Source organism: Gekko japonicus, unplaced genomic scaffold (genome assembly GCF_001447785.1).
Source record: "Gekko japonicus isolate JY-2015 unplaced genomic scaffold, Gekko_japonicus_V1.1 scaffold233, whole genome shotgun sequence".
NCBI classification, from domain to species: Eukaryota; Metazoa; Chordata; class Lepidosauria; order Squamata; family Gekkonidae; genus Gekko; species Gekko japonicus.
Genome location: NW_015165242.1, coordinates 393,395 through 402,318, shown reverse-complemented (window position 1 = coordinate 402,318; position 8,924 = coordinate 393,395).

The window sequence follows — 8,924 nt, the reverse complement described above, 5'->3', positions numbered from 1 at the left end:
CACTGAGAATGGCGTCAATCAGGGCATTCTCAATGGTATGGTATACCAGAGTTGGTGGATTGTGGAAGGGGAGGGTGGATCTCTGTGTAGGACATGGGGAGAGTAGCCTCCTTGATGTGATTGCATGACCTGGAGGATAAAAGAGCTGGTAGTTAGTGAGGTGGATGTTGTAAATATGAGAGCCAGAGATAGGGAGAATAGAACATTGCCCCCTCATAGCATGGTAGCAAGCCCCAACCCTAGAAGCAGAAGTTCAATGCCAATGTCTGCCCCAAGTCCATAGGCAATATATATTAGTCCAATGGGGAGAACTTGGAAAGTATTCAAGGGATTGGCTGTTTCAGTGGTGGCTGATAAATCCCAGTACAGGACCTAGGAAACCTCACTTATATTCTTTGAGCTGCACTATGGTAACAAAGAGTTTGTTATTTGGTGTCTTTATACCTTTTTTAACAGCCACAGTACATTAGCCTTAATCTCAGCCTCAGGGACTGATTGTTCTATCTACCTAAGAGAGTTGTTCTGAATACATTCTGAAGATTCTAAAGCAAGCATCTAAACACCCAGTATTAGTGGTATCTTCTACAGGGAAACTCCTGTTATGGAACACAGTAGCCTATCCCAATTGTCAGGTGTTATAATACAGATGTAATAAAGTAAAATAATTTAGTTCAGGCCAGAGGTAAAGTAGTGGAGGGGGCAGGTTGGAGACAGATAACAGGTCTTCTGGGCATGGCATGGCAGGAAGAAAGTTAGGACTGGCCTGGAAGTCTGAATCCCTGAGAGGAAACTGAGGAGTTTGCAGAATCATAACCAGTGTCAGATGTGGAGTCAGAATCCATAAATCAAGACAAGGTGAAGGCTAGGCCTAAAATCAGATTTAGGCAAGGGATGAAGTTTAGCCTTTAAAAAGCCAGGTCCCCATGTTACCAGCAAGTTGCTCAGACTGAGAGGACACCCTGGACATAAGAGCTCTATACATTTATGGTAATCTCATTGGTCCTTCCAATCAGTTAACCTCTGCAAACTTCATTAAACCCTTGTCTAGGTGCATAGTTCCCTTACTGGCCATTTTGAGATTGGTATTATGAGGCCAAGTGTGATCCCCTGGAGAAGGAAATTGCAACCCACTCCAGTATCTTTGCCAAGAAAACCTCATGGACAGTATCAAAAGGCTAAAAGATATGACGCCAGAAGATGAGCCCCTCAGATCGGAAGGTGTCCAATATGCTACTGGGGAAGAGCAGAGGGCAAGTACAAGTAACCCCAGAAAGAGTGAAGCGGCTGGGCCAAAGCCAAAAGGACGCTCAGTTGTGGATGTGTCTGATGGTGAAAGGAAAGTCCGATGCTGCAAAGAACAATACTGCATAGGAACCTGGAATGTAAGATCTATGAATCAAGGTAAGCTTGACGTGGTCAAAAATGAGATGGCAAGACTGAACATCGATATCCTAGGAATCAGTGAACTAAAGTGGACAGGAATGGGCGAATTTAACTCAGAAGACCATTATATCTACTACTGTGGCCAGGAATCTCGTAGAAAAAATGGTGTGGCCTTTATAGTCAACAAGAGAGTGCAAAAGGCAGTACTGGGATACAATCTCAAAAATGACAGAATGATTTCGGTCCGATTCCAAGGCAAACCATTCAACATCACAGTAATCCAAGTCTATGCCCCAACCACTGATGCAGAAGAGGCTGAAGTGGACCGGTTCTATGAAGACCTACAACACCTCCTAGAACTAACACCAAAAAATGATGTCCTCATCATCATAGGGGACTGGAATGCTAAAGTAGGAAGTCAAAAGGTAACTGGAATAACAGACAAGTTTGGCCTTGGAAAGCAAAATGAAGCAGGGCAAAGGTTAACAGAGTTTTGTCAAGAGAACACACTGGTCATAGCGAACACCCTTTTCCAACAACCTAAGAGGCGACTCTACACATGGACATCACCAGATGGGCAACACCGAAATCAGATTGACTATATAATTTGCAGTCAAAGATGGAGAAGCTCTATCCAGTCAGTAAAAACAAGACCTGGAGCTGACTGTGGTTCAGATCATGAGCTACTCATTGCAAAATTCAGACTTAAACTGAAGAAAATCGGGAAAACCATGAGGCCATTCAGGTTTGACCTAGATCACATCCCTGATGAATATACAGTAGAGGTGAAGAATAGATTCAAGGGTCTGGATTTGATAGATAGAGTGCCTGAAGAACTATGGACGGAGGTTCGTGACATTGTACAGGAGGCAGCAATCACCACCATCCCAAAGAAAAAGAAATGTAAGAAAGCAAAGTGGCTTTCTGATGAGGCTTTACAAATAGCAGAGGAAAGAAGGAAAGCGAAAGGCAAAGGCGAAAAGGAAAGATTTACCCAACTGAACGCAGATTTCCAGAGAACAGCAAGGAGAGATAAGGAGGCCTTCCTGAATGAACAGTGCAAAGTAATAGAAGAAAACAATAGAATGGGAAGGACTAGAGATCTCTTCAAGAAAGTTGGAGAAATCAAGGGAGCGTTCCATGCAAAGCTGGCCATGATAAAGGACAAAAACGGTAGGGACCTAACAGAAGCAGAAGAGATTAGGAAAAGATGGCAAGAATACACAGAAGAACTATACAAGAAAGACCTCGATGTCCTTGACAACCACGACGGTATAATCACTGACCTCGAGCCAGACATCCTGGAATGTGAAGTTAAATGGGCCTTAGAAAGCATTACTAACAACAAAGCTAGTGGAGGTGATGGTATCCCAGCTGAGCTATTCAAAGTCTTAGAAGAGGATGCTGTTAAAGTTCTGCACTCCATTTGCCAGCAAATTTGGAAAACGCAACAGTGGCCACAGGATTGGAAAAGGTCAGTATACATTCCAATCCCAAAGAAGGGCAATGCCAAGGAATGTTCAAACTATCGCACAATTGCACTCATATCACATGCTAGCAAGGTCATGCTCAAGATCCTACAAGCTAGGCTTCAACAGTACGTGGATAGAGAACTGCCAGAAGTACAAGCTGGGTTTCGAAGAGGTAGAGGAACTAGAGATCAAATTGCCAACATTCGCTGGATTATGGAGAAAGCAAGAGAGTACCAGAAAAATATCTACTTCTGCTTCATTGACTATGCTAAAGCTTTTGACTGTGTGGATCACAACAAACTATGGCAGGTCCTTAAAGAGATGGGAGTACCAGACCACCTCACATGTCTCTTGAGAAACCTGTATAAGGGCCAAGAAGCGACAGTTAGAACCGGATATGGAACAACTGATTGGTTTAGCATAGGAAAAGGAGTACGACAAGGATGTATATTGTCGCCTTGCTTATTTAATATATATGCAGAGTACATCATGCGAAATGCTGGCCTGGATGAATCACAAGCGGGAATTAAGATTGCTGGGGAAAAGATCAACAACCTCAGATATGCAGACGATACCACTCTAATGGCAGAAAGTGAAGAGGACCTAAAGAGCCTCTTGCTCAGGGTAAAAGAGGAGAGCGCAAAAGTGGGCTTGAAGCTTAACATCAAAAAAACTAAGATCATGGCATCCAGCCCCATCACTCCTTGGCAAATAGAAGGGGAAGTCATGGAAGTAGTGACAGACTTCACGTTCCTGGGATCCCAGATAACCGCAGACTGTGAAAGCAGCCATGAAATTAAAAGACACCTGCTCCTTGGGAGGAAAGTGATGGCGAATTTCAACAGCATGATAAAAAGTAGAGACATCACCCTGCCAACAAAAGTCCGCATGGTTAAAGCAATGGTATTCCCAGTAGTCATTTATGGCTGCGAGAGTTGGACTATAAGGAAGGCCATGCGCCGAAGAATAGATTCTTTTGAACTATGGTGCTGGAGAAGACTCTTGAGAGTCCCTTGGACTGCAAGAAGATCAAATCAGTCAATCCTAAAAGAAATCAACCCTGACTGTTCCCTGGAAGGCCAGATAATGAAACTGAAGCTCAAATACTTTGGCCACCAAATGAGAAGGGAGCACTCACTGGAGAAGACCGTGATTGTAGGAAAGATTGAAGGTCAAAGAAGACGGGGACGGCAAAGTATGAGATGGTTAGAAAGTGTCATAGATGCAACGAACATGAAATTGAGCATACTTCAGAGGACCGCGGAAGACAGGAAGGCCTGGCATGATCTGGTCCATGTGGTCGCAAAGAGTCGGACTCGACTGTGTGACTGAACAACAACAAAATTATGAGGCAGGAGAAATTGAGCAGCAGCTCCTCCTGGATGCAGACAGTCCTGGTAGCCAATTGAGCAATGCCTTAGAGCCTCTAACCCAATTTCTGGGTTTGAGCCTCAAGATGCCTGCCAGCAACAAGGAAGCTCTGGCAATGTCATTAACAGCCTTTATACACAATAAAAGGCAGGTACTGTACCTCTTAAGTAGTATTAGAAAATAGGCAACCACATGGGGTCTGCTACAGTCTACCACCATCCCAAAGTGATAGTGAATGTTGACATTATTGTATGGCAAAGTGCACAGTAAAGCCATTTCTCTTGATTCAGAGTGTTTACTGAAATATGTGATGCAGTTTACCATTCCTTATATGAGATAATATTGTATGTACACGTTCAAAATTGAATAGATTCAGTACAGTAATTGACACTGGGCAGACTAAGATGATGTGGTTTGTATATTCAAGGGAGAGAACGGTTCTCGGAGGATTGTTGTTGTTCAGTCGCACAGTCGAGTCCGACTCTTTGCGACCCCATGGACCAGCTCCCTCCAGGCCTTCCGGTCTTCCGCCATCCTCTGAAGTTTGCTCAACTGAGAGGATTACCTCTCAGCATATTCACCAAGTTTAATTTCAGGCTGTTACTTATAACTTCTTCCAATTTATTAGTCATAAGGTGAAATAGAAGGGAGAGGACCCTGCTGTTAATATTTTATTCAAGAAAAATATGCAAACACTTCCCTCAATCCTACCCCTTGGGAACTGTGTAAAGCAGTTTCATTTTCCTTCATTACCCCTCCTTCAGGTAATGGCTCACCCAGAGTCAGGTCAAGCCAGGCTGATTATTTTAGGGAATCAGATTGCTGACTGGGCAGAATGCTCTTCTATACTACGTACTCCTAAATTCCCCAGTGTACTGATTCCATATTTTAAGTTACAATTAGAGGCCAAACATTTCACCCACTTATTAGATGCTATTATACAGCTTCTTCTTTTTCTTTTTGCTTTACTGGAAATGCTAAGGGAGTGGGCAGCAAAACAAAGAAACGATCCTTATTTATTGTGCAGGTGTCTTGTAAAGTGGGTCTCCAGTCTTCTGCTCCCTCAGGTCATGTGGTGAAGATTCGGATTTTTGTCATGCTCACAGTCTTTTCCTTCTGGTGTTATGGAACCTGCTAGTTGAGACAATCACATAATCACAATTATGAAGAGCTGCTGGGAGACTCCATTTGTGCATTTTTCTTGCAAAAATTCTTTGGAAGCGGAAGAAGATCTCAAAAGCAGTTTGTAAAATAATGTACGCATCTGCTTGCAAAAAAAAACATCCTGATGAATATGTATATGGCCTTGGGCTCACCTACAAGAAATCTTTGGATTCCACCCTATATTAATGAAGTAGAAAAGCATTATTAATGGGAAAAGAGGATTACATTGCCAATTTATTTATTTAAATATTTACATCCCACATTGCTTGACAATTGACTTTCTTCTATACGTGATAGTCCAGGTGTCTGAGAGAGAAGGAACATACACAGCTGTTAGCCGAATTGCTCTTTAGGAGAGGCAATTGGAACAGTTTAATAATCGGGATTCAGGTCTATGTATACGCAGGATGGGCTATGCAGTTACGTTTCAATGACGAGACGAAACAGAAGTTAAACAAAACTTTCTTTACTGAATATATAGTTCAATCACACAATAATAATAATAAAACCACACAGGCATACAAGTACTAGGAAAACAAGTTAGATATCACAGCACAGTCGCATGAGCAGGAATATCGTTGGTGGGGTATATTTACCAATAGCATGGCTCAGCTCCGAAAACTTCCAGCTGGATGGGAGGGCGGAAGGGGAAGAAAATGGGGTAGAAAACACGTGAATCCAGACCAGCCGGGAACACGTGGATTGACCTTAGCTGCAGACTAAGGCAAAGTGGTTATTGGGAGTTTGGTATAGCAAGTGGGTCAAGAGAGGTTCAAGCAGACAGGGAGAGGTCGTTGGTATGAAGAAGGGGGTAGGTAGCCCTCTTGGCTCTGTGAAAGATGTTTTAAGGTCTCGGCTGCGAGGGGAGGGGTGGACTCAAACGGATTACCAGGTAGCCCGACCCCGAAGGTCAGTGATTGGTTATGATGTCAATATTCAATCTATCGATTAACTAAAGGGGAGGTGTCTGAGCGGGGGCGAGAGGTACGTGCCGGGTCACCAGTAGCGCTGATGTGATGGTTGCTATGTGTAATGGACTTCTATTGTTGGTCTGGCACGGGAGGACTTGTATCGTTAAGCTTGTCAGGTGGAGACACTCGGTCTGGGCTTGGCTGATGAGCTTCTGTGTAGGTGATCAACCTTAATGTTTGCATACATGAAGAGCTTAATGACTCTGGGGGCCCTGCTGGCTAGGTGTTGATCATCCTATGCAGCTGTCATTGTCTTGGTTTGCCCCCTGGTTGAACTCTGAGTTCCACAGTCTCTTCACTAACCCGTTCTATGTCAAGCTTAAAGTCACAAGGCATAACTCATAAAATAGTCCAAAATGGATGCCTCTGGTAACACAGCGCTGACACTTGTGGTATGGCTGGAATCATGGTGTTTTAGCTTAGCTTTAGGTTTGCCCCCAGTTCTCACAGGATTCTGCCTAGGACCTTCATGCTGTGTGTACCAAAATTGTTACTGGATTAACAGTAGCCCTTTTCATGTTGCAATCACACAAACAGGGTGCCTAACAACCATGTGTAATAACAGTGTGAGTTACATGAGATCTTGCTGATATGCATAACCACCGTGTTATGTAAACAGGGGCAACATTCATATTTACCATGCACAGACAGGTACAGAACATGCAAACTGATCAGTGGATTTTTCAGACTGCATGCTCATGTTGCCTCAGTACACACATCATGGCAACTCCATGTATTAGGAGGATTGCAGGCAGTGCATGCTCCCAATACATACTGTTGCTAGTTTCCAGAATGCACAACCATAATGTTTTATAAGGGCTAACATGTACTCATCACAGCTGTCTTCCTGTCTGCATTTTAATTTGTAGCTATTTAATTTGTAGCTATTGCCAAGATTTCTGATATTTTCTTTGGTTTCTCTGTGGACTACTATCAAGACAGTATTAGGACAATTTATTATTTCCTTTTTTTTTTCCTTCATAAATATCTTCTTTGTATGTGTACATAAAACAAAGAATAGTTTTCTCTGTTTTCCAGGTCCCATGAACACACAAGATAGGTTTTCTGATGCCTTGGTATTCACTATACTATTTGATAATATAGTCTAACCAACCAGAAGGTGCCTGGAGAAAGAAGCACCACAGGGAGAGATGAGATAGCATGATAAAACCATAGGCTACTGATTTTTCATGAGGTTTGTAGACCCCCTGCCATATAAAACAAGTGGGCAAAGTGATGAAATAAACTCTGTATAGACTAAGGGCCTATGAGATAGGTACCAATTAAGGAGAAGCAGAAAGAAAGATAGCTCCAATCCATTGGCAAGATAATTTCATCAGCTGCTGAAAGCTGAAATGACAAAGTAGAATTTGGAAGAAATGTCCCCAAAGCAGAAAATAGTAAAGACAATCACTCAGAAGACAATGGAAGAGTCATTAGATAAACCAGAACAAGGCAAGCCCCCTGGTCCAGATGAAATCACAGCAGAGGCACCATGAGCCATTTAGGTCAGCAAGAGTTGCAATTTTATTGACTTTGATGAATGACAATACTTGAGAAGGAAATATGATGGCTGTATAGCACAATAGCTATATAGCCAGAACACAGAGTATTTTTTTCTCTCTCTCAGAGAAAGAAAGAGAGAGAGAGAGAGAGAGAGAGAGAGAGAGAGAGAGAGAGAGAGAGATGGACAAGAATATGGCAAATACAGAGGGATCAAAGTGGTACCTTGTGGAGACATTATGGGAAAGAATTATTAGTCACATACTAAAGCATGATGTATGAGGTTGCTACAGCTAGGAATGTGCATTCCAAAACTCCTGAGCTGGAAATATATATATATTAAATTACTGTTTTCAGTCATTCTCATGATTTTTCCAGAAAGGTAACATAAATTCAGGATTCTTCAGCATTACGAAAACACCCCCCCAAAAAAAAAGAAAAAAAGAAAAAAAGAAAATCCATGCTGTTGTCTTTATGTTCAGGGGCTAAGTGTCAGTAGCAGCAGGTGTCTTGTTTTTCTTTGATTCTCCCAATTTCCCAGGTAATGGTGAGAAGTGTGAAACCACTTCATGAAAACTTTGCAATGGATCAGGAGGCAAATGCTCCCAGAACTCACCTTTGGAGACAAGCCCTAGAGAAGGAATTTCCGTGGAGGAGTCTGTGTTGAGCTGTGAATGCTCAGACTACTCCACGTGCAGCTCCAAACTTCCCACTGGGGGTTCTTCAAGATCACAAAAAAGACTAGGATGGAAAAAGTGACTCTTCCACCACCCTTGCTACCCCTCGACAACAAAATCAGCTACTATGGCTTTTAAAGAGACTTCTCGAAGCTAATGTGTGACTTTGATCAAAGCAGTGAACTCAGAGACAACTTGTAAACACAATAATTTTATGTAGTTTAGCCTTCAGGCGCTGATGTCCCAGCCCACTGTCACCACTGCCTCCTCCTCCAGGAATTCCTTAAATAGTAGCGGTACTAATTAAGGTACCATTACAGTGTACACCAAGCATAAAAACATGTCTTGTAGCATTTGGATGATTAATATATCACATGCAATCA